Here is a 26326-nt window from a genome sequence, read left to right on the forward strand (position 1 = left end):
GCCAGCCCTCTGCTATGGCCAGGGAGTGCAGTGGAGGATGGCCCAGGTGCTTGGGCCCTGCACCCCATGGGAGACCAGGAAAAGCACCTGGCTCCTGGCTCCTGCCATCGGATCAGCGCGGTGCGCCAGCCGCAGCGCGCCGGCCGCGGCGGCCATTGGAGGGTGAACCAACGGCAAAGGAAGACCTTTCTCTCTGTCTCTCTCGCTCACTGTCCACTCTGCCTGTCAAAAAAAAAAAAAAAAAAAAAAAGAGAAGAAGTGGGAACTGGGAAGTCCAAGGGCATGGCACCGGCCTCTGGTCAGCGTAAGGTGAGGGCCTTTTTGCTTCATCATCCCAGGACAGAGCAAGGGGGCCGACAGAGTTTGCTTTTGTAACACAGCCACTCCCACGATCATCTGTCAATCCATTCACGAGCCTATCACTTCCCAATTATTCCACTTCTCAACAGTGCTACACTGGGGGCCAAGTTTCCAACATACAAACCTTAGGGGATATATTCAAACCATAGCATGTGCCAGCCTCACCTGACCCCTAAGCAGAAACAGACATAAGGTGTGCTGCCAGCTGTAGCAGATGGGTTCAGCGACCTGGGTTCAGACCCCTGCTCCACCTCCCGTCAGCTGTGACGCTAAGTAGCTTGGTCGTTTTCATACTGAGTGGGGCGTCATGTACTTCTTCCTACAGTGATACTGAGAACTAAACGAGACGTTCCAGTGCTCATGCAGCAAATGTCAGTCATCATTCTCATCATATTCATGTCAGTGAAATGCTCACTCTAGCCACAAGACTAGGGATTCCTGCCTGTCGGTTCACTGAGGTATACCAGGTGCCCACCAGAATGCCTGCCACCGAGCGGGTGCTCAACCCACATTTGTTGAAGGAAGAAGCTGGTCTTGCCACAGTGAGGAACAGGCGCCCTGTATCCGTAGACTCCTTAGCTTCAGCTGTGGGCGTCTCAGGATATCCCCTCCCCACTCCCAGAGGTACGGATTTGGCGGTGTGTGGGTGGGAGCCAGAAAACTGCATTTAAACAGGCCCCAGTGGTCACCACTCGCCCTCCATCATCTCGGAACCTCGACACCCGATGATTCAAGTCTCATTACCGCCCCCTCTTTTCTCAGCTCATACATGATCCCTTTCCCATTGCACTCATCCGAAAGCCTGGTCTTAGTATCAGTAATGATCATTGTGCGGGGGCTAATACTATTTTCGTGAGGCACACAAACCTAGCAAAGGCTTTTAAGTGAATACTTGGTAATAGAACAATCAAGTTAAAAGACCAGTGTGACACAGAGCATGAAATAGGAAAGTATCATGGCCAATTGATTTGGACCACACTTATGGGTTTGTGAAGTGAATTTCATTTTCTAGGCCGAATGGAAGTCCCACTTATAAATCACGGGCGCTCTTGCAGATTAATAAAGGAAACAGGCTTGATTAAGAATTCAGAGCGTCGGGCCCGCTGCAGATTTATAGGCCCAGGGGTCTTGCCATAGGGATTTCAAGATGTCCCACCTGCTAATTGTCATTTAGGAAGATTAACCCCAGGGCTTCGGGCTAGGATGTGAGGGAGGAGCCCCAGCCCTGCTTGGGAAAGAAGGTGGATTCTAGGAAGCACGTTTCTCCATGCATTCCTGGCCCTCCCTGGAAAGCAACTAATCATGTGGCCTTTGACATCACATTCTGTGCAATGCTCCCTAGACTCTGCACCCTCTCCTAGCTTCTGGTAGGGGATTGATTTGAAAACCCTTCTGCATCTCTATAAAAGCTTGGCAGAGCGGAGTCAAAAATCACAAAATAAAAACAAAAGCAACAGGCGCAGGGAAGGTGTTGAATGAAATCAGCTAAAGGCAAATGATCTCCATCTGCTCTCTGACGCTTGCACAGCCCCGCACGTGGAGACGTTGGCGTTTAGGGCTGAGCACGTGACTTTGCAGGGCATCTCTGGAATCCCCTCTGTGTGAAAGGCTGTCTGGTAAAGAGCACCAAGACTGAGCAGAGCTTGTGACGCTGGTGCTAGGAAAGCGGACTGGATCTCTTTAACACGTTGTTTGGGACACGGCCAACTCGTGTGTTTTGGTGAAATGTCACGGTTTGGGATCTAGTATTTGCAAACGTGTGCTGTGCAAGTAGGGAGTCATGGTACTTCAGCATTCCACTGCATATTATTATTGGCCCTTGTGGCTTAAAATCGAGTAGACGTTAGAAGTCAGGACGGTGTTAATAACAACCAGAAGGGTTGGTTCACCCCCTAAATGGCCACTACGGCCAGTGCACTGAGCCAATCCTGTTCGCTGATTGGGATGTGTTCAGTTTGTGAAATTTTACCAAGATTTACACTTAGGACTTTCCCTTTTCTGATATCTATATTTCAATAAAAAGTTAACATTTTTAAAGCAGTACAAAATTGTTAGAAGTAGTGGGCACGTTTTATTATTCTGCAGCACACTGACAGACTACTCAAAAGTACGGCCCACAGTTAGAAAGCCCTGTGTGGAATCTGTGTTCTCTCACTCATTCTTTCATTCCTCAAATTCTACTCTGTTTACTTTTCATGATCCTGTTTCATTTTCCTCAGTGAACTTGTTGTTATCTGAAATTATCTCATAATTCATTTGTTTTGCTGACTGGTGCTGCATCTGTCTCCCCCCACCCCAATAAAATCCAACCTTCTGAAGCAGGGAGCTTATCTTTCTTGTCCACCTCTGTATTCCCAGAGCCCAGCAGGTGCCCCGTGCACAGTAAACACTCAATGGAAATTGGATAATTTCACAAATGACAGAAATCAAGGTACCATGCTAGGCCCTAGAGTTTCCAAATGTACTTTTTTTTTTTTTTTTTTTTTTTGCAGCACCTGGACACATGGTTGCTTTAAGCTAATATATAGGAGGGTATTCCAAGAGGTTTATGATGAAGCAGGCATTTAGCCTGGTGGATAACGTGCCCATGACACACACCAGAGTGCCTGGCTTTGATTCCTGGCTCTGGCTCCTGATTCCAGCTTCCTGCAAATGTGCACCCTGGGAAGCTCAGGTGATGAGTCAAGCAATTGGGTTCCCACGTGAGAAACCCAGACAGAGTCCCCAACTCCTGACTTTGACCTGGTTCAGCCCCTGCTATTGCAGGCATTTGGGAAGTGAACAGGTAGAAGGGAGCTCACCCCACTCTGTGTATGTAGATGTGTGTGTGTGCCTGTCTGTCTCAAATACATTTTTAAAAGATTTGTAGAAAAATGAATTAAGGAACATTTTAGTGCAAAAAAGTCTGAAAGTCATACATGGTTTTCTTCAAAATATGCATTTCATTAACTTTTGAAGACCACCTAATATGCATGGATTTTACAAATTATTTGCACCAAAATAAACTCATTTTTTAATATCATTTTTCATGAACTTTTTGACGTCTCTTCATTTAACTGGACATCTTCAGGGTTCTGGAATTGCAGCAAAGCAAACCTATGCCCCATTTTTATTTAGAGTTTATTAGAGTTAAAAGTGCAATTTAGAAAACAAGAGATCAGACTTGCAAAAGGGAAAAGAGCACCGCTGCAGAGGAGGAAGTGGCGGAAGCAAGACACAAAGAAGAGGATGCTTGGCGGGCATAGCGGAGAGCCCAGTCACCTTGGCAGTGCTCTTCAGTGAGAGGTCCTCAACCAGTGGCATCAGCAACACCTGCTGGTTTATTAGAAACACTAATTTCTGGGGCCAGCGCCGTGGCTCACTTGGTTAATCCTCTGCCTGTAGCGCCGGCAGCCCATATGGGCGCCGGGTTCTAGTAACGGTTGCTGCTCTTTCAGTCCAGCTCTCTGCTGTGGCCCGGGAGTGCAGTGGAGGATGGCCCAAGTGCTTGGGCACCTGCACCTGCATGGGAGACCTGGCTCCTGGCTTCGGATTGCCTCAGTGCACCGGCCATAGGGTGAACCAGCAGAAGGAAGACCTTTCTCTCGGTCTCTCTTTCACTGTCTAACTCTGCCTGTCAAAAAAAAAAAAAAAAAAAAAAAAAAAAACACTTCAGGTTGAAATGCATTTTCCCAGAAAACAGACTCCCATGATTTTATTCCCCGCGTGTAAGAAAGACATTAAAAGACATAGATCTGCAGTGCAAGCTATGCCTGCATCACCACCCTCTCCCTTGCCTTCAGTTTGTACCAACTTCTCCTAACGGCCTCACAGACATGCAACGACCTAGTGGGCTGCCAAGACAAGACCCTGGAAGAAGATTTAGATCCGAAAAGGGCTGATCAGTGGAGGGCCTGGAAAGGAGGAAATTCAGAAATGTTTGGTCTTCACTTTTTGTTCACCTTGTCCCAGAAATCAGAGTCAGACAGGGACAGAGTCCCCTATGCAGCCCACACTGAGTCATGACTTGTACGTTTTAATGGGAAGCAGGAGAGAGTGCTTTGTAATAAGTTCCCATAGTGTTCCAGAAAAGGGGATGGGGGACACTTACCAGCTCTGGTGGCACGCTGCATGGTCTTCAAGCCCTCCGGACCAGATCCTGCATCTTCCCCAAGCAATCAGCTCATGGGTACTGATGAATCATTCTTATCTCTGGTGGGGCAAGGCCCTGGGATTTGATCAGGCTTAGCTGGTGAAGCAATGGGTCATTTGCCCAGAAAAGGAGGGCTGCCCTGTCTACAGAGCCCTAAGGGACAGACGTGCAGGGTCCTAAGAAACAGTGTCAGCATCTGAGGGTCAAAGGCACAGAGAAGGGCATACTCTGTGAGCAGCCCAGCAAGAACAAGAAAATGACATCGAGCGAAAAGCACACGCACATGCAGAGTGGGGTCCATCTCCCAGACACCTCTGGGGAAATGATCAGGATGATTGTGCCCAGGAAGGAAAAATGTTTCCAAGAATTGATGAAGGAGGTGATTCAGAAACATCCACAGCTACCCTAACAGATGGACGGAAGGGCCTGAGTATCTATTTTACAGATGGTTCAGAGGTGCTGACGGCGCAATCAATGGCACAGGCAATTTCCTACCGTTAGAGCATCCTAAAAGTGGATTGATCCACTCCACTCCTCAAACGCCTCCTCTCAGCTCTGTCCTTTCTGCTCACCCTCCACCAGCGGATGGGAGAATAATGAGATGAACCACACAGTCAGGTGGCTCACAGAAGCTCAAAGGCTGCCTCTTCCACAGCCTCAAAGTCACAGCATGGAAGACCAAACCCTAGGCCATGCAGGTTCACAAACAGATTCAAGTGAGAGTCATCCTGTCCAAGGGATCAGCAAGCCCTTTCTGTAAATGGACAGTCAGTAACTATTTTAGCTTTTGCACATCTTAAGGTCTCTATTGCAACTGCTCAGCCCTGTACCATAGCATGAACACAGCCACAGATGATATGTAAAGAGTGAGCATGGATAGCGCCAAGAAAACTTTCTTGACCAAAGCACACAGAGGGCCAGAGTGTACCAGTCTCTGACCCAGAACAATTCAGTGCTACCTTCTCACTCACAGATGGGAAAACCAATGCTAACGTAGGAAATGACTTGCCTGAAGTCACACACTGGTCAATCAGAGCTCTAGTTGGAAGTCTTGCGTGTTGGCTCTGTCATCTAAAGCTCCCTCTGCCACACCATGCTGTCCCTTCCTCCTCATCGTGACTTGCTCGACACCAGGAATACAGAAACCACACACAAACACAGCCCCTGCACTCCTGCGGCCTCCAGCATGCAAACTAAGAGACCACTTTTAAATAAGCAACATCTTACAAACACTGTGATTGAATTATTAGAACAGGATCATCCTGAGGCAGGTAATACCCTTGAAAATACATTTTCTGTTTGTGTAGGTATGTGTAATTAACCTGCAGGTTAATTATCCAACTAATCAAGCTCATGGAAGAGAAAATCCTTTTCTTGTAAATAAGAGATAGAAAGAGAAATTGCCTAATTACCCCATTATTGAAAGATATAAAGAATAGCAATTCATATATATACATATATATGTTATATGTGTTTTTTGTATACACCTGATATATTTCATATTCTACTTTATACATATAAACTTATATCTTTATATAGACTGGATACATATGAATGTGATACGCATTGGGGAGGGTAATAAAAAAAAGGGATGTCTCTACACACACCACTCTGAAAAGATGTAACAATACTTCTACGTGCAAAACACTTATTCATTCCTATCAACCAACCTACAGTACAGTTCTGGAACACGCCCTGTCCATGAGCTGGCACTGAGCTAAATTTCTCGAGAGCGTACAGATCTCAGATGAAACAGTGTCCGTGACGGCCAGGATGAGACAGGAAAAATCGTGGTGAGGTTTCCCGACCTTATCCCACCACAGCAGAGGTAAAGGCACTAGTCTACTCCTTGAGTGTTGAATTTTTCAACAGCTTTGCTTAATAGTCTCACTTTTTAGATGCCTTTGATGATCCAGAAATAAGCATGCTGCCTTTAGCAGAGGGCAACCCTTCGGAAACACAGACTGACAAGCATCCAAAGACAAATAGTCCATTGTAGGAGATGTTCGCGTGTACTGTTTTGGTTTTTTTTAACCTTCGCCTTCTCAGATTTATGAATCTGATGAGCATGAGACCCTCTCAGGGGACTTGGGGTTGTGACATCTAAAGCCCCATGAGTTCAGTGGTCCCCTGCTCTCTGATGGTGTCTCATGATGTACCCATCACCCGTGTCCTGTTCCAGTTCAAACAGGACCATTCTCTGCAACTAATAAGGGGAGGGCTTTATGATCCATATTGATTAATTCCATCCATCCATCCCTGAGCCCTAACTATTCAAGGGTCTTCACTGGGATTTTCTCAGCTGTGACACATGCCAACTGTGGATTACACAAGCAAGCAGAGCATTCTTGGAAGATTACGGGGTAGCTCACAAACCCTGAAGCATGCACTCTGAGGGGACAGGAAGCACGGTGGCCAGGGATTAGGAACTGATGGTGATGTTCTTCAACACATTACGGTCGGGATGAATAGGTTCCAGCTGTTTTCAGTCCTTGCATCACTCAAATCAAGACTTCGATTTCTGGAGAGTCCAGTCTTCCTGGGTCTCATGCTCACCCCTCAGTTTGGAGACAGACAGACTTGACTGACACTCCCACTTCTGGGGGAGGGTTGCTCCCCAAAAGGGAAACTGGGGTAATGTTAATGGGAGCAGGAGAAATGAATGTTAAACAGATGGAAATCAAACGTCTGGCCCTTCAGGTAGTGGGTAGCCTCAAAACTGAAGTGGAAACAGCCATAGGGCCCATAATGCACAAACACATGGTTGGTCACCCTCCATAACTCATCTCTCTTTATTCCTTAAGGATATAATGCTGGCTAAGTAGGAATGAGGGAGTTGCCTTTCTCAACTTCCCTTAGAGCTAAGTTTGATAATTGAGCTCTGAGTTCCATCGGAGCAATGCAAGCAAAAGTTAGTTTGCTTCTTGAGCTGACTGGAGTGAAGGTTTGATAGCGTGAGCCAAATCCGCCATCTTGGCCCATTTGGGGCAACTCTAGAGGTAGAGGCCATGCACGGCAGAGCAGCACTCTCAATCCTGGTTGCTCACTTTTTGATTTTTAAGAGCAGGAGAAATAAATACCTGGTTTGTTTATGCAAGGGAAAACACTAGGTGTTCTGTTACAATAAATTTCATCCTAAGTAATAGCGTCCAGGCAATAACCAACATTGAAGAGATTCAAAAAGCAATGGGAGGTCAAAAGACACGGATTCTTTTTTTTTTTTTTTTTTTTTTTTTTTTTTTGGACAGGCAGAGTGGACAGTGAGAGAGAGAGAGAGACAGAAAGAAAGGTCTTCCTCCGATCCAAAATCCCATGGAAACGGGGAATGAAGGAAGGCTTCGTAGAGCACATGCTTATGAGATGTGAAAAGGACAGGAAACAAAAATGGATCCATCAGTGTGGCCAAGGATGACATAAGGAAAGGCAAAGAGTAGAGGAGTTTCACTGAGTGTGTCAGGGTTGAAGTAGATTTTTCATACATAGGAAGCTGATAGACAACACTGAAACAGTAGTTTGGGTTGGGTCGGATTCAGAGAGTTTTGAGCTCTGAGAGGAAGAGTTACAGCTGTCCTCTGGGTCAAAGGTCAGGCAACTTTTCCTGTAAAGGTCCAGGTGGAAAACATTCGAGGCTTTGGGAGCCACGTGTGGTCTCTGCAATGGCTAGTTAACTCTAGGACTGTCACAGTTAGAACAAATGAACAGACATGAAGCCCTACATTTATGGAGTCCCCAAAGTGTATTCCCTTGACCATTGTCCCTAGATACGACTCAACAGAAATATGGCTCTGTCAACAGCAAGGTTGGGAAATGCAGTGAAGACTCTGAATAGGCCTGCAGCAAGGAAATCTATGGGATCCTGTTTGATGCCAGCACTCCCCTAACTTATTTCATAAGACATCTTTATTTCCAAAGAGGATACTTGAAATGCCGTGTAAGTGATGGAGAACCAGTGACCAACCCCCACTAAACGAGAGGTTTCCAAATGCTGTGGAATGATCAAAGTAACACCATCAGTCTAGTAAGTTTTTCAAAATGAGAAATTTGATTTATAGAGCTGTTCTTAATTTGGAAATTACATCACTTCCACTTTGATGTTTCTTTCTTTTATGAAATGATGGTTATAAAGGAAGGTAACCATTGCTCTTCTAAATTCATTTATTATGCAAATTAAAAAGCTAACAACTCTATGACAAATATATTTATTGAACTAGTTTTTAGTCGTGAAATATAGCACACATACAAAACAGAGTAAAAGCACAGCTGGACAACTGCACTGTCATGAAACCAACACCTGTGTAATCACAAGCTGGGTAAAAAGTAATATATTCCAAATATCTTCTCCAGCTCTGTGAACTGCCTTTTCAATCTCTTAGTGTCTTTTGTAAAGTTCTTACTGGGCAATGAAATCCAAACGTGGGGGATGTTTTTACTGATCTAAAGCAAGGTAGGAACGGTGCCCCATTTAGCTTTTCTTCCCTCCATCAGCACTGTCCCACACAGCCTCCCGCACGTGGTATCACCGCGGGACCCTCAGCCACATGTCCATGAGACTGAGCAACTGAGTGACTTCATTTCATTTTCATTTAAAAGAGTCACATGCAAGAAGAGGCTACCATACTGGACTGTATCATTTCAGAGCCAGGTACACTGTAAAGAATGGATCGCTTGATGAATGATAAAATCTAAGTAGAGAACTGGCTTGACGAAAATGGCCTTAAGGGGCCATCAAAGAAGGAGGTACCTTTCTCTGAAGGGAGGAGAGAACTTCCACTTTGACTATAGCATTGTCTAAATAAGATCAGAGTTTGTGAACTCAAGAGGCTTCCATAGCCTTGGCAGCTCATGACAAGAGCCTTGGGTGATTACTGACGTCATAAATGAGAGTGTCAATTGTTAAATCAACAACTGGAGTCACACTGCACCTACTCCCCATGTAGGATCTCTGTCCTTAATGTGTTGTACTATGCGATTAATGGTAAAACTACTACTCAAACAGTACTCAATACTTTGTGTATCTGTGTGGGTGCAAACTGAAATCTTTACTTATTTTATACCAAGTTGATCTTCTGTATATAAAGATAATTGAAAATGAATCTTGATGAAGAACGGGATGGGAGAGGGAGTGGGAGATGGGATGGTTGTGGGTGGGAGGGAGGTTATGGGGGCAAAGCCGCTATAATTCAAAAGTTGTACTTTGGAAATTTATATTTATTAATAAAAGTTGAAAAAATATCTATTTGATGGGGCCAGCACTGTGGCTCAGCAGGTTAACACCCTGGCCTGAAGCGCCGGCATCCCATATGGGCGCCAGTTCTAGTCCCAGCTGCTTGTCTTCCGATCCAGCTCTCTCCTAAGGTCTGGGAAAGCAGTAGAAGATGGCCCAAGTCCTTGGGCCCCTGAACCCACATGGGAGACCCAGAAGAAGCTCCTGGCTCCTGGCTTCGGGTCAGGGCAGCTCTGGTCGTTGCGACCAATTGGAGAGTGAACCATCAGATGGAAGACCTTTCTCTCTCTCTTTCCGCCTCTCTTCTCTGTGTAACTCTGACTTTCAAATAAATAAACAAATCTTTTTAAAAATATGTATGTATTTGATTTATTTGTTCAAAAGACAGAGAGCTCTCATCTGCTGGTTCATGCTCCAAGAGCCTGCAACGGTCAAGACTGGGCTGTGGGATTGAAACCAGGAGCCAGAAACTCAATCCAGGTCTCCCAAGCAAGTGGCAGGAACCCAATTACTTGAGCCATCACCATTGCGTCCCAGGATCCACATTAGCAGGACACTGGAGTCAGAATCTAAGCTAAAATCAAAACCCAAACACTCCGACATGGTCATGGGCATCCTAACCAGCTTCTTAACCATTGGGCCAAATGCCAGCCCCAGAAATCCCTTTTAAGAGACTTATCAAGCTGAAGCTCCAGGCAGGGTCACAGTAGTTCCACTCTATTCTGTGTTCACTCCCGCCCTTCACCACTCAGATGCAGTTCCTGCTCAGCAGCAGGGCAGTGCCCCTAACATTCATGCACCTCTCTGTGTCCCTGCACTGGGTTTACACCGCCATTTGTATGAATAATGTGTCATGTAGCAGAGACACCCACATCTGCCTGCCTCCTCTTCCACCCGTGATCTCTCCTAGCTCCCTGAATCTGACTCCCAAAGGATGTCGACCTCTTTCCTTCCTCAGGGCTTTTGCAAATACTTTCTTCTTCCTGGGTTTCTCCTCTTCTACCTTCCTTCCTGCCCCTCTCTCTCCTCACCTGGTAGACTCCTTCCCATCTGTATTAGTTTGCTAATTAGTTTGCTGTTGGTACAGAGTTAGTCCTCTGTATCCCGGGGTTCCATGCTGGTGGACTCAACCAACTGCAGAGGGAAAACAATTTTAAAAATCAGTCTGTACTTAACATGTGAAAACTGTTCACATAGCATCTACATTGTATGAGGGGTGCTAAGCAATCTAGCAATGACTTAAAGTGGACAGGAGGACTGTGAAGGTTCTATGCAGATATTACACCATCGTTTTATACAGAACTCGAGCACCCTTGGCTTTTGGCATCCACTGGGGTTCCTAGAACAAATCCCCAACAGATATCAAGGGTATTAGCTTTCATTATGACAATGAAGACCGAAGACAAGCTGCTTATGAAGGAAGGATCAGGCAGCCCCCCTGGTTCAGCAGCTGGCAGAGTCCTGAGGCATCCCACAGAAATAGAACACACCAGTCTGACTTCAGTGACTGAGTCATGGGCCTCTGCCCCAACCACTTTAATCACTTGCTAAAGTTCCCACCTCTGAACAGCATCATTGGATTAAGTTTCACCCTCTTGGTACCATTAACCTGAGCCTATATCCAAACCATAGCACGGAGCCATGGCTATGCCACAGCCGAGTGGGCCAAACACCACTCCACAGGCTGGAATGTCTGAGATTAAGATGTTTGCAGGGCCATGCTCCCTACAAAGGTGCTGGATAAGGATGGGTCCCTTGCCTGTCCCCCAGTTTCTGGTGGCTTACAGGCAACATTTGACATGTCTTGGCTTGAAGACGCATCACCCCAAGCTCTGCCTTCGTGTTCATGTGGCATTCTCCTGGGGCGAGGGAGCTATCTCAAAACTTCTTTTTAGTAATATGGGATTAGGAGCACACCCTATACCAATATGACCCCATTTTAACTAATTACTGCTGCAATGACCTTATTTCTAAATAAGGTCACATTCTAAGAAATTGGGGTTAGGTCACCACTGTATGAGTGTGAGTCGAAGGGATAAACAGTTCAACCCATAACATCATCTTTCAAGTCTGGGGTTCAATGTCACTTACAGGTTGTGGGTGCCTAAGAGGCCAGCATCTTTAAGTGCTTGGATTTGATTCCTGGCTCCAGCTTCCTGCTGATGCAGATGTTAGGAGGCAGCATCAATGGCTCAAGTAACTGGGGTTCCTGCCACTCAGGTGGCAAGCCTGGGTTAAATACCAGGCTCAGGCCCCATCCCAGCCATTGGAGGCACTGGGGAGTAAACCAGTAGATACAGGGATCTCTTGAGATCTCCCCCCACCATTCCCCCTCTCCCTTTCTCCCTCCCTCTTTCTCACTCCCGATCTGCGTGCTCATAAGTCTGTTCCTCAAATAAGTAAAAAATAACTGAACTGTTAGAACAATGTCACTTACACAAGTCTTCCCCAACCTCCCACGCCAAGCAGTGCCCCTTCCTTACTACACCTGGGCTTCCCCGGGGACACTTCATGGCACTTCTCAGAGCTCAAACCAATTATCCACTTGATATGGGTCTTCCACCGCCACATTAATTTCCACTACCTTATTTATATCACACCTACAGTGACAGACACACAGTAGGACTTCCATCCACGGCTGTTCAATGAATTAATCAATCGCAAACTAGCCACAAACAGCATCCTATGCTGTTCACCAGTTCAGGTTTATTTTTTTTTAAGATTTATTTTATTTATTCGAAAGACAGAGTTACAGAGAGAGGCAGACACACAGAGAAAGGTCTTCCATCCGCTGGTTCACTCCCCAGATTGCAGGAGCTGCACCGATCCGGAGCCAGGAGCCAGGAGCTTCCTCTGGGTCTTCCACGTGGGTGCAGGGGCCATCTTCTACTGCTATCTCAGGCCATAGCAGAGAGCTGGATCGGAAGAGGAGCAGCTGAGACTAGAACCGGCGCCCATATGGGATGCCGGCACTTCGGGCCAGGGCTTTAGCCCAGTGCGCCACGGTGCCAGCCCCCCAGTTCAGGTTTCTAAGACAGAAAAACTAGATACAAAATCAGGTCTGCTGACTTCCTAGATGAATTACGATCTTGTCACTCAATGTTCCCATGACTCAGTTTCTCCCTCTGTAAGACAGAGATGGCAATGGTGCCTCTTTCTTCAGGGCATCAAGTGAGCTAATGCACATGGAAACTATGGATATCACTACCTGGTGTGTGTGCGTGTCAAAACCGATGAAGTTAGCTCCTGAGAAGGGGGCGCCAGCATAAACACTGTTCATGACTTTTCCATCTTTCAGATGATTCCCCCTCATTTCCCAGGTCCACCACCCTCTGTCTCTCTCCATCCCTGCACTCTGGCACGCTGGTTGCTTTGGCTCCGCTTCTGGCTGGAATGCAATTTCACGCGGTTTGGGAAGAGACGATGCGCCTAGAAACTTCTGCCCAGGGCCCCCTTGCGATTTCTGGGAGATAGAAAAGCAGATCTGGCTCTGCTCAGGACCTGTCTGAACATTCGCTGCACAAACTTCAAAACGCGCGCCCCTCGGACTTCTCACCCATTTACTCTTGGCAACAGGCGGCTTCCTGCTTCTGCGAAGTTAAGCTTTCAAGCTCAGGAGAAAAGGCTTTTTGGACAACAAACAGCCCTTTAAAAACAATATTTTGATGAGTTAAGTGTAAACGAATCAGAAACACATGGATTAGGCTCCTCTTGATGTACACATGGGTTTAATAATTACTGGGGGTTGAGGGGGAGAGGAAAACGGGGCTGGGAAAGCCGTGTCTTGGGTTTTATCAAATCTAAAATGTTTGAGAAGTAATTCAAGACATTCCACACACCCCCGAATGTAGCCAGATTTTCCGATTCTACTTCCAAGGAGCCACGCAGGATGTTTCGAGTAACGATTGAGTGCTCCAATGAGCCAGGTCTCCTTGGCTTCTGATTGGCTGGGCACGGAGCTATGATTTATGATACCATTCAGAGATTTATATATTGCCATTATAACAAATTCCTTCCCAACTGAACAGTGCCCAAACGCTGCTTTATAAATATCTCTCCTGTTCGAAGCCTCTTTTCTATTCACAAAACTCTCCTTCTCCTGTTCCCCAGTCACCCCCCCTCCTGCAAGCCCCAGATTCCCCCACGAGGTCGCAGACCAATGAAGATTGGGGGAATTAATTTTACCATGACTGAAATGTGTTTCACTTCAGATTGAGTTTTAAATGGCTTGGGCCTCTATAAGCTGTGGGTCACAAGAAGGTTACAGCTAAAGGGCTCATAAGTTAGGGGAAAGGGAGAAGGGGCAGAATTTTATAAATGCTTATTGCTTTCATAAAAGGAAAAGCTAAGTTGTGTTCATGCCGAACGCAGTCAAACACTCAATACATCAGGGCACACTGCTTCCTAGAGGAAATGTCCCATCCTGATTTGGCCGGCTTCTGTCTTCCTCCATTTCAATGACATCATCAGTGTTGGACGTCTGGTTAGGATAAGTAACCTCTTCCACATGTCCCCATCCCTGGGTCCTTCCCCCAAATAAATTCTGAGCCACTCAATGCTCCGAGGTGTCTTAAATCACTTGGCCTAACAGGCAGCAGAAAAGTGGGGTGAAAGGTGACGGGGAGAAGAACTTCCTGCTTTTTTAATTCATTGTCCCATAAGCCCCATCCAGCGTGGAGCACTAAAGTTATCAGGAAAATAAATAACAGGGTGAAGTCTGCATGGGGTTCATGGAGGGGCACATGACTGCAGAACTGTAATGGGAGAGTTGACGAGAGAGATTCAACAGTGTCTACTGTGAGCGCCATCGCCCAAGGGACTCCAGCCATTTGTATTTGTCAGCTATGCTTCCACAATGCTGCATAACAAACTATCTTGAAATACATCACACAGACAATCATTATTCTCCTGTTTCTCGACCTGTGAGTTGGAGTTAGGATGGATTTTGAGCTCCAGATTCTGACTCTGGGCTCCAGGTTATAAACTGAATTTGGATCTGTTCCAGGTATCTTTCATCTGTGTACCAATGGTCAGAGATGTGACCTGCTCCATGTGGCACAGCTGGAGCCCAGGTCTGCAAACCCTTCTCCAATACAAATGCTGTTATGATATGAGAATATTTCTTGCTCTTAACAATTGGTGACTTCAGGTATGAAATGCTGAATTAATGCTTCCTCCAAATATTCTTGCCTCTAGCATGTCATCACAATGCTACTGATCCAAGAATGTGGTAAGAAGAGCGCTACTTCCTAGCACCTGCTCTTCACCCAGCAGATCACCAGGAGATCAAAGCCACCTGTACACACACATCCCAAGCCTCTGCCTACATCACATTTACTGAGGTCCCATAGGCCAAAGCAAGTCACATGACCAAGACCAGAGTGAATGAGTGGGGAAGCACCCCCCACCCCCACCCCACTGTGAGACCATGGCAGTGCTGTGGGTGTACAACACGACTTTGGGGAAATAAAGATTTGGGACCAGGATGGGTATTCAGTCTACTGGGTAAGATGTCAGTTAGGAGGCCTACATCCCGTATCAGAGTGCCCAGGTTCAAGACGCAGCTCCAGCTCCTGACTCCAGCTTCCTGCTAATGCAAACTCTGGAAGACAGACAGCAGTGTCAGCTCAAGTAGCTGGATTCCTGCCATCCATGTGGGAGACCTGGAATGAGTTCCTGGTTCCTGGCTTCAGCCCAACTCAGCTTAGCTGTTATGGGGATTAGAGGAGTAAACCAAAGATGGGAGTACCTGTCTCTAATAAGGAAATTAATTGATCAATTAACCTGGTTAATTAATTAAGATATCCACAGTTAAAAAAAATAATTGGTATCAATAATTCAATCAAACCATCCCAAGAGTTTCTTCATTCTTGCTTCTCTGATCACAACCCTATATCAAACCACTAACTACTAAGTCTGCCCAATTCTTATGTCTGAAATCCACCCATTCTTTTCATTCCCACTGCACCTCCCTAGCACAAGCCCCCAACCCCTCTTCTCTGAACCACTCCTTCTCCCTCCCTGGTGGTGCCACTTCAAGCCCCTTCCCATATGTGACCAATGTGAGCTTCCAAAAAGCATAACTGACCATGTCTTATCTGTCTTTTGGTGACTTCCCTATGCATTTGGGATAAAGTCCGAGAACATTCAAATGGATCCATGAGGTCGTATGGGAACCGGAGTCTGCCTCAGTCACCCAGCGTAGTGCTGTGCACCTCACACAGGCAGACACAGGCCTGCCCTTGTCTGTCTCGACGGCCTTTCCGGATGATCCGTGGAGTTCTTACCAAATCCTTTCCTCGGTGGTCTCTTCCATCCTTTGGGTCTCTGCTGAAGAAACATGTCCACAAGAAGGCCCCTCTTGACTGCACAAATCTAAATAAATCCTGAGTGGTTTTTAAACACGTGCAAAAATTCCAAGTTGGGGTCTATTTCCCCCACCCCTAAATTGAAGAGGGACACTGTGGCTGTCTCCATGGGTGGAATACAGCAGAACTGACATTGCACGCCTTCTGAGGCCAGGTTAGGGAACCAGGTTGCTTCTGCCAGTTACTCTTGAGAGACTCACCCCTGGAGCCCAGTCTCCACATGGTGAGGAAGCCCAGGCCACATGGGGAAGCCACCTGTGGAGACAAACTGAGGCCTGCCAGCCAACAGCCCAGCTGGCAGGCAGACCAACTTGCCATCAAATGAATTAACCACTTGGGAGGTAGGCCCTCCAGCCCGTAGTCAGTGTCACATGGAGCAGAGGCAAGACTCCACGGAGCCCAGCCCAGGTTTTGGTGAGCAGTGAGCTATGGTTTGAAGATGCACTGGATAAGCTGTGCCCCACTTGGTGCTTCCTTCTCATCACTGTGATGTCCTGGGACTCTAGCCCCTAGCTGTGAGAGCGTGCAACCTTACTATCCTATTTAGTGCTGTGATAATATGTGCCTGCCACATAGCAAGTGCTTAATACTGCTTTCTGGACAGATGGGCAGGGAGGGATACAGGCTCTGATCTGGAAGGCCAGCCTCCTCTGGTCATCAGTGAGTATGAGCAGGACTTGGCCAGTCTGTTCTGCATCCCACTCACAAGTGATGCCTGCAGTCTACAAGACTGACAGCAGGAAACTGCATACTTAAATCAGAATAATTCACAAGTGTTTCCTAGGGCTACCCTAGTAGATTCCCACAAACCAAGCAGCTTAAAACCACAGAAACTTACTCTCCCACATACCTGGAGAAGCCCAGACTAAGGTGTCAACAGGGTCAGCCTCTCTCCAAAGGCTCTAAGGGGAAAATCCTTCGTGGTCTCTCCCAGCTTCTGAAAGGCATCCCTGGGCCTGTGGCTGCCTCCCCCAACCTCTACTTCTATCTACACGTGGCCTTTTCCCTCTTCTCCTGTGTGGCTCTCTTCTGAACATTTTTACTTATTTATTACAGACACAGAGATTGACAACTCCATCTCACATCCACTGGCTCACTCCCCAAATGCCTGCAATGGCTAGGGATGGGCCAGGCAAAAGCCAAGAGTAGGAAACTCAACCTGGGTCTTCCACACAAGTGGTTGGGATCCAAACACTTGGGCCACCACTGCTGCCTCCCAGAGTATATAACAAGCAAGAAGCTGATTTCAGAAGCCCAGCTGGGACTCAAACCCAGGCACTCGGACATGGAATGCAGGTACCCCAAACAGCATTTTAACTGCTAGGTCAAAAGCCCACCCTTATGTGTCTCTGTCAAAAGCCCACCCTTATGTGTCTCTTATAAAGACAATTGTTGAGCCGGCGCCGCGGCTCACTAGGCTAATCCTCCGCCTTGCGGCGCCAGCACACCAGGTACTAGTCCCGGTTGGGGCGCCGGATTCTGTCCAGACTGCCCCTCTTCCAGTCCAGCTCTCTGCTGTGGCCAGGGAGTGCAGTGGAGGATGGCCCAAGTGCTTGGGTCCTGCACCCCATGGTAGACCAGGATAAGTACCTGGCTCCTGCCATCAGATCAGCGTGGTGCGCCGGCCACAGCGCGCTGGCTGCGGCGGCCATTGGAGGGTGAACCAACGGCAAAGGAAGACCTTTCTCTCTGTCTCTCTCTCTCTCACTGTCCACTCTGTCTGTCAAAAAATAAAATAAAATAAATTAAAAAAAAAAAGACAATTGTTACAGGATTTAAGGCCCACCTAGATAATTCTAGAATGATCTCATCTCAAGATCCTTAACTTACTTGTATCTTAAAAAGACCCTTTTTCCAAACCAATCAGGTTCCAAGAGATAGTTTTTTTGAAGCCATCATTCAACCATCTATACAGGATTAATTAAGGGGCTGTTTCCAAGTGTGTAGGGAGGGAGGAGGGAACTGTTGTGAGGAAACACCCAGCAGCACCCCTCACGGCAGAGCTGCCGCCACTCTGGGGCTGACAGGAGGAGATGAACGGTAGTTTCCAGAAGCCAGGGGAAGAGTTTGCAGCAGGAGCTTCTCAGAGAAGGAGTGACTCTGATTCCAAGGACACAGCCAAACCAAGGAATCCCAAGAGGGAGGGAGCCATGGGAGGAAACACATCAATGTCCCTTCTGCCCTCTCCTCCCAGGACACCAATGGACAAAGCCAGCCAGAAGCCAGTGGGCAAGGGAGTCAGCTGGTGCCATCTGCATAGGTCAGACTCCAAGGGGGAGAGCAGAGCTTGAGGGACATGCAGAAAAGACCCAGCACCAACAGCTGCTTGGGAAGGGAGGACAAGAGGATGCCGGAGACGCTCACTGTACTGGATGGCTGGTGTCAGCCACAGAGGACCAAATGCCACCTAGAGTCAAGGGCTGGATTCTCCAGTCCACTGTGCCACACACAGGGTGGCACCCCACATAAGTCTGCTTCTCTACGCCCTACTTTCTTCTACAAGCAGAAGTCATCTGGTTTCCTTGTTTCCCTTAGAGGGTGTCTGAGGTTCAAATGAGGCCCCAGGTAGCAGTGTACACCTTGTGAAGTTCATTCTCTGTTATCCATCCAACCTGGAAGACACACACCTACTAGATGCCAATACATAACTGTACAACACTGCAGTTGCCTCAAGTCAGTGTCTTCTAGAATCCCTGGACAGACCCGCAATCCTTTCTGCCCAGTGATGGGATGAATTGTACCAACTGAACGCCTCCTTCAGGATTTAGTCGTTTGCTTCCTTATAAACATGCTACACATTCAGTTGGGCGTTTTGTAAATTAAGTGGCCATGATGGTGTTAATGATAATGCTGCAGACAGCAAGACTCACAGCATCCGCTAAAAAAGGACAGAAACCCAACTCAAATGGATTTAACCCCACAGGGGGATCCATGGGTTCACATAACCAACAGTCCCATGTCAGGTGAGTGAATTAAAACAGAGGCCTTGCAGTGGGGAGGGAGCCAGCGTCTCCCCATCTCTCCATTCTGTCCTGGAAAGGGCTAGCTTTGGACAGTCATGGTCACCTCTACACTCTGTACAGGACTCATGACATACCAGGCACATCCTCCCCATTGCTCCTCCCCATCCTGAGGGAGGAAGACGGTCACAGGAGGAAAAGGAAGCCTGTCTTTGTCAGAAACAAGGCAAGTGTCGCCTTGACCTTCACAGGCTCTAACTGGCTCAGTTCTCTCTCTCTCTTTCTCTGTCTCTCTCTGTCTCACTTTTAAAAGATAGATAGATAGATAGATTTGAAGGGCAGAGTAAGAGAGCAAGTAGGAGAGACAGAGATAGAGAAGGAGAGATCTTCCATCCTCTGTTTTACTCCTCAAATGGCAAAAACAGCCAGGGCTGAGATAGGCCAAAACCAGGAACCAGGAACTCCACCTGCGTCTCCCACAGGAGTGATGGGCCCAAGTATTTGAGTCACCATCTGTTGCCTTCCCAGGTGCATTAGCAGGAAGCTGGATTGGAAGCAGAGCAACCAGGACTCCAATACGGGATACTGGTGTGGCAAGTAATGGTTTAACCTACTGCATCACAACTCCAGCCATAATCGCTCAGTTCTGATCCCTGTGGTCTGGGAGGGGATATTACTCATTGGCTCTGAATCTAGGTTTTGGGGCAGTCCCACCCAAACCAGATGGCTCAGAGAATCCCTGGACAGACCTGCAGGGAAAACCACTTGAGTAACTCCACGGAGTGGAGTGAGAACAGACCGCACTGAATGTGGGCAGACCCACCACAGACCACCACCTCACATGTGGGTTACCTTTTTATAGTTTCCAAAATCCCTTCTCACTCATTATCCCCATGGACCCACACCAAATCTCCCCAAGGGACACAATGGAGGGTTTGAATCTGACGTTTTGTGCTATGTTCACCAAGATGGTGCTACCTCTCCCCAAATCTGCATTCAGTGGCATCGTGTCCATATTGGTAGCTTGACATCAGCCATGGTGCGAGTGTTTATACCAGGGAAATGGGCAATACTATGAATCAAGGCTTTGTGTTCAGGGACAAATAACCAGCATACCATGGTTCAGACTGAAGGGCTCTGCTACCGGAATTCACCAGGTTCAGCCCCAAGCCATCCTCCATTCTCATCAGTCTAACATCAGTCTAACCAGGACATTGCACAGAAGCCTTCCGTAGCTCCCCATGGCCTCAGACTATCTTTCCCAAGTCATTCCTCACTAATCCTTTGAGCCCTAGAAACAACAAGTCATTAACTACCCCCCAAACCACCACATGCCTTCTCACCTCTGTGGCTCTGCTTGGAAGAGACTTGTTTCCATTCTTCACATGAAGGACTCCTACTCCTCCCGCAAGACCCAACTCAAAGACCTCCTCCTCCAAGCAGAGTTGACCAATCTGTTCTCTGGGGTCACACCACCACTCTGCTTCTGAACCTGTCATTGTGAATCAAATTACTCATCTTCATATTTCGTCCCCAAATGACTACCTGTTTTGTCTACTGTTGTGTTCCCACCGTCCAACAGTCAAGTCCAAAAATAATTCTCAAATTAACAATTAATAAAACAAACATGTTTGGCACACATTGCGTTCCAGACACTGTGCTGTGCTCTGGACTTTGTGGCTGTGGCGAAAGCATTGTCCCTGACCTCAAAGAGCTCTGATTATGCAGAGAAATAAACGAAACAGAGACCTACCCTAGTCATAGTTAGATCCCTCCCAGCTAGAATTTGGTGCGTGCTAACATGTGTCTGTGGGAAGGACAGTGGTTTAAACCCCTTGTGGTGATTCGGGCCAGTGGGAGCGCCTGCTTGACTCAACTTTCATCTGTAATGCACCATCGTCTCCAAACATGATTAAGCAGCCACGTAGTATAAACACAAAGCAAGTCACAGAGACACAGCCTCTGATGTCAGGAGCCTGCATTAAACTAATGACATCAACTCTCAGCAAACAGGAAAGAACAAACAAGCAGAGAAAGAAGCTGCGTGCTGCTCCAGGAGATGGGGACAGGCGGATGGGCTTGTGATGGGATCAGAGCTCAGGGACACTGAGTACCAGGAACCGAGGCCAGCTGCCTTATTTGGGTGGAAGAAAGAGCATGAATCACCACCTCAGCCCCTCTCTAAGGAGAAATGAGATGAGATGAGAACGCCTTGGCCAAGAGGTACATACGGCAGAGACATCATAATAGCAGTCATTGCAAACATTTTAGTGTTGGCCACACAACAGGCACCACACTAGGCACTGTCTGTACCAGGTCAGTGGATCCCCACAATAAATTTGATGACAACATTCACTTTATACAGATTAAAATCTGAGGCTTAGGGGTGGTGTTTAGTCGAAGTGCTTAAGGCACTGCTTGGCACACCGGCATCCTCCATCATAGTACCTGGGTTTCAATCCTGGCTCTGTTGTCAGTTCCAGCTTCCTGCTAATGCACACTCCAGGGAGCAGCAAGTGATGGCTCCAGTAGTTAAGATCCTGCCACCATGGTGGAGACTTGGATGGAGTTTCTGGCTCCAGCTTCAGCCTGGCCCAAATTCAGCTGTTGCAGGAATCTGGGAGGCAGAGTGAACCAGTGGATGGGCGATTCCACTCTCCCTCCTAAATAAAATAATTGAGGCTCAGAAGAGTTAAGTCACTTGTCTGACAAATCACAGTACTAAATAGGCAAGGCTGGGTTTCTGGCTTGGGTCCAATCCCTGGGTGTGAGCCACAGCATCACACTAGCTCAGAGAAGTCGGAAAACAGTGCAAGACCAGTCTGAGCCCTCTTCCAAGGCATCGCTTGCAGCACTCCTGCATCACCACCGCAAGATGCCCTCGTGCGGCTCCTTCCAAGCCTGAGCTTCCCTCCGCTGCCAGCATCTGCAAAGCTCATCGGTCCAGCCACACCAGCCAGCCTGGCTCCAAGCTCCCCATTTCTGACCTTCAGATTTCCTTGTGCTTCCTGCAAGTGCCTGGACAACTGCACGTCCTCACAAGAGGAAACCTTGGTTTTCCCCTCTCCCTCCCCTCTGCCCATCATAAGAGCTTGCACCTGGGAAACAGGTGATGGACACGAAGAGGCAGCTGGGGGTGTGAAAGAGATCCGCTGTGCGTCAGGTACAGCTCACACATACACACCTGGCCCAACCCCCAGGTGTGTATGGTGGTGAGGTGAGAAAGGAGGAACCTAACTGCCAGGTCAAATCTTTTCTCTTTTGTTTGGAAACTACAGCTCTGATGAAGATATAACATCACACAAAAAGAGAAGCCCGAGTGAGAACAGCACGCCCCGGGTTCCTGGTTGGTTAAAGAAAGTTCACAATCTTCGCGAGTCTCCTTGGAGCAGGTGTCAGTGAAATGCCTGGACTTTGGGGGTAGTGCTGTCTGGAATGAACTCTGTTCCAGCACTCAGCAGAGAGGTTGTAGTAAGTGAATAATGCCTCTCAAAAACAAACAAACAAACATGGCCACCTAGAACCTCAGAACATGACCCAATTGGAACAGGGTCTTTGAAGAGGTAACTGGGTAACCGAGCAAAGATCTCAAGACAAGATCATCGTGGACTAGGTGGGCCCTAGGACTAACAACGAGGGAAAGGAGAAGACAGAAAGGAGAAGACCCAAGCAAGAATGCTGTATGAACACAGACACAGAGACTGGAGTGATGGAGCCACACGCCAAGGAAAGCCAGGAGCCAACAGAGGCTGAACAGGTAAGGATGGCTCCTTGCCTGCAGCCTTCAGTGGGGCACAGCCCTGCCAAAACTGATGTCCAGTGCTGAGCCTCCAGACTCGGGAGAATTCTGATCTTTTAAGCCACCAAGCTTGGGACCCTAGAAACGAATGCAGGTGTGTAGGCCATGTCGCTTTGCCTCTCTGAGCTTCTATCTTCTCATCTTTAAAATAGGCATATGACATCAGCCTTTCAGGGGTGTCAGAAAGACCCCTGGAGAGATGCACTCAGGGCAGGGCTGTTGCCAGTTGCTGCTGTCATTATAATTCCTACAAGCCCATCAACTGCAGGGAACAGGGAAGGCCCATGAACAACCCCCCTGCCCCCACAGAGAGAGAGAGAGAGAGAGAGAGAGAGAAATGTCTAGGGGGGCAGAAAGAGGTCAAGAGATGCAATGTGTCAGTCTTATGGACTCCAGCTCAGGACGTCAGAGGTGGTAGCTAGAATGTGCAGGATAAAACTGGGAAACAGCCAGATGTCAGGAACCCCAGAAACAGAAAAGAGAAATGCAGAGAGAAGACAAAAAAAAAAAAAAAAGGAAAAAAGGAGGTCATAAGGAGACCATACCCCTTCCATTCCTACAAGTGCCTCTAAGGATCTGAGAGCCTCAGGTGTCCTATAAAATGCAGACCATCAAATCCTGCCCTGCAAGATTGTTCTGTGGATAAAATGAAATTTTGTCTGGTGAATGATGAGTACAATGCCTGCGATTCATTCTCACGTCCTGTTAATAACTGCCAGCCCCTCTGTGTGCCAAGGGCCTTGCTAAGCAGGTAAGACGTGCTCAGTCGATGGTCTCCTCTGCTTTCATCTCTGTTGTTACTGCGTGAGCTGAGACCATCTCTACTCACCCTGGGCTTCCCTGGCTGGGAAGAAAGATGAAAATGGACTGAGCCCTGCCCTCATCCTCCTGCCCCATCAGCTCCCACAGTTCTGTTCGCCTCTCTCTTGGTGTATCTGTCTGTATCCAGAGATTTTTTTTTTCAGGACTCGAAGAGGAAAACTGCCCACACCCCAGTGCCCTGGGTGTCTACCCAAATCTCCCGGAGGGGCTCCAAGCTGACCATGCTGCTCAGCTGAGAAACGGGACACAGGGACTTTGCGAGCTCCACTGTGTTCCTCCAGTGCCCACAGGAAAGACCCCTTCATTTGTTCCTGCTTTCCACACCTACACAGAGGGCACCTCTCAGTGTCAGGAAGTGTTCTTGGCTCTTGGAATCCAAAGATGGATAATAAAGAGACAATGCCCTCTCACCATGGAGCTAACGGACAAGCTATCCATCCTGACGAGAGCGTCCACAGGAGGGTCTGGGAGAGGCGTTCAGGAGAGGGCTGATTGAGAAGGCCTCTGGGGCCAGGGCTGAAGAACAGAGAGTGGGAGTTCACCAGCCCATCGTGGGAGCGAAGAAGGGTGTCAGGGGTGGGAAGGGCTTATGCAAAGGCCCTGTGGTGAGAGGGAGCATCGCTGGAAGACACACTGGGGAGACGCCTTATAGAGAGCAGGGAATCAGGACGAAAGGGACAGGGGTGAGATGCACAGTCTTCTAGGCCTTCAGAAGACAATGCTCCAGTAACAGAGCTAATGCTTACTGAGCACCAGTGCCAGGTACTGGGAGGAGTGCTCTACACTGCCATCCCCAGAGAGGACTCCCAACAGGCTCGGGAGGTTGACGGAGTGGTGCCAGCTCCGCTTCACTGAGCAGTTGGGTCCAAGAGGCAGCTTTGCTTGCTCCAGCAGCCAAGGGAATCCTCGAAGGGTTTGAATCCAGGACTCTGAGGGTTGGTTTCATTTGTTTCCAGACGCAAAAAGGAGACAGCATTTGGGGAAACGCAGCTGAAGTAAGGCAGGAAAGGGGGCTGCAAGCGCGACTCACACACCAGCTCCCAGGACAAGCAGAGGGGCCAGACCTGTGTTATCATCTATACAGCATGTCCCCCATTTACGAATCAACTTTCAAGATAATTACTACTGTACCCATTTTCCTGAAGGAAGAAACGGGCAATGCAAAGATGCACAGGGCTCATCAACTCTAAAACCAGGAGGTGAGCCGCACTTCTGTGACCTCCAAAGCAAACCTCTCTGGCCCCTCCCACTGCCACCTGGGCAACCAACCGCCCCCACCCTACTCTCTCAGGCTGACACCCGCCATGTCCCACAAACTCATCAGCTCACCCGGATAGGGCACCCTCAGAAGGAGCTGTCAGGAGCTCTGCTCTGGCAGCTGTACTCCCCTTTCACCTAACAATGGCTAAAACACAAATGGTTGTCAGGAATCTCATTTCTGTAAACCACCACGTTTTATAGGTTTGTGTTTTCATCCTCATCACCCACCTTCTTCACACCTGTAATCCCAGCCAAGTCTGCCTCTCCCTGCCGGAGCCTTGATCTCCTTGTTTCATGAAAGTAGAAATCCACTAAGACTGACTTGATAATTACATGAAAACTGCATGTGAAGTGCTTGGTATGGCACCGGGACACAGACCATGCTGGGTGAAGTCAGCCCGCACGACGGCAACCACCGTGGTTATTCCTGGTGCTAGCGTTTCTCTTCATGCCTTGCTGGGTCATGACGAGCACGGGTTCTGAAGGAGCTGTCCTCAACATAAAGAGGGCCACGTGTAGTCACAGGACAAGGCATGGGGCAGTTCTGGAAAGCACTTTCACAGACAAGCTTCGCAACCACCACCACAGATGAATTCCAGAATGAATGTCAGTTCATCGTGGAAATGGCAAACGAACCTGGGTCTATGAAGCAGTCCACTCAGCCAGGTTATAAGCTAGCAGGCTGACAGCTTTCTGGTAGGGTATTTTGTGCACCCCTCCACCTAATCTCCCTTTTGGACAGCTCGGGTCCCCCAGCACAGAAAAGAAAACCTGGGTGCCCCGCTACCTCATGTTGAGCACTTCTTTCCAGACTCCGTGCCAGTGTTCACACACATCTGCTTCCCTTACATCCCGCTGACTCATCACACGGACTCTGCAGTGCCCACTCTTGGTGCCCCCTCCTCACAGACGAGAGCACCGAGGTTCGTCCAGCCACGTGGTCAAGTGCCAAAGCCAAGTTCTGAACTCTGGACCGTTGGCTCCCACGCTCTTACATCACTTTGCCCAGCAGCCACACGGGTGGGCGCCCCAGGCCTCTCGGATTCTTCAGACTGCACAGTTCTGGGGATAAACCCACCCTTTGTTCCATGTCCTGAAATCCTCTTTGTTCTGCTTCCTGGAAATCATATAAACGTTTTGCTTCCAGGCAGGGTCAGGGGACAGCCAGGCTGAAGAAGATGAGTTTCGCCAGCCATAAATCCTCTCTCCAACATGGCCCTTAACTACTTATCTTTGGAAAACATGACCCGGGATAAGTGAAGGGATGGCAGGCCAAGCCATAAAGCTGCCAGCTGGGGGACATGGGCGTCCAGGGCTCTGTTCCTGAATTCTGCCTGGGTGATGTCAGCAGCCCAGCCCTCTCACCCTCACCCTGCAAAGTAGCCTGACCCAGAGACATGT

General features: G+C 48.1%; 2 long non-coding RNA genes across 2 annotated transcripts in view; both read right to left on the bottom strand.

The window, feature by feature from the left end:
• Positions 1-26326, bottom strand: part of LOC138847454 (uncharacterized) — a 103588-nt gene that overhangs the window by 17514 nt on the left and 59748 nt on the right. The window lies entirely within an intron of this gene.
• LOC127484712 (uncharacterized) lies at positions 12409-20673 on the bottom strand. Its single transcript, XR_007911906.2, has 3 exons — positions 20388-20673; positions 13273-13362; positions 12409-12631 (listed from the first exon to the last, which is right to left on the bottom strand). It is a non-coding gene; the product is annotated as an uncharacterized lncRNA (long non-coding RNA).

The sequence above is a fragment of the Oryctolagus cuniculus genome, chromosome 21, assembly GCF_964237555.1.
Source record: "Oryctolagus cuniculus chromosome 21, mOryCun1.1, whole genome shotgun sequence".
NCBI classification, from domain to species: domain Eukaryota; kingdom Metazoa; phylum Chordata; class Mammalia; order Lagomorpha; family Leporidae; genus Oryctolagus; species Oryctolagus cuniculus.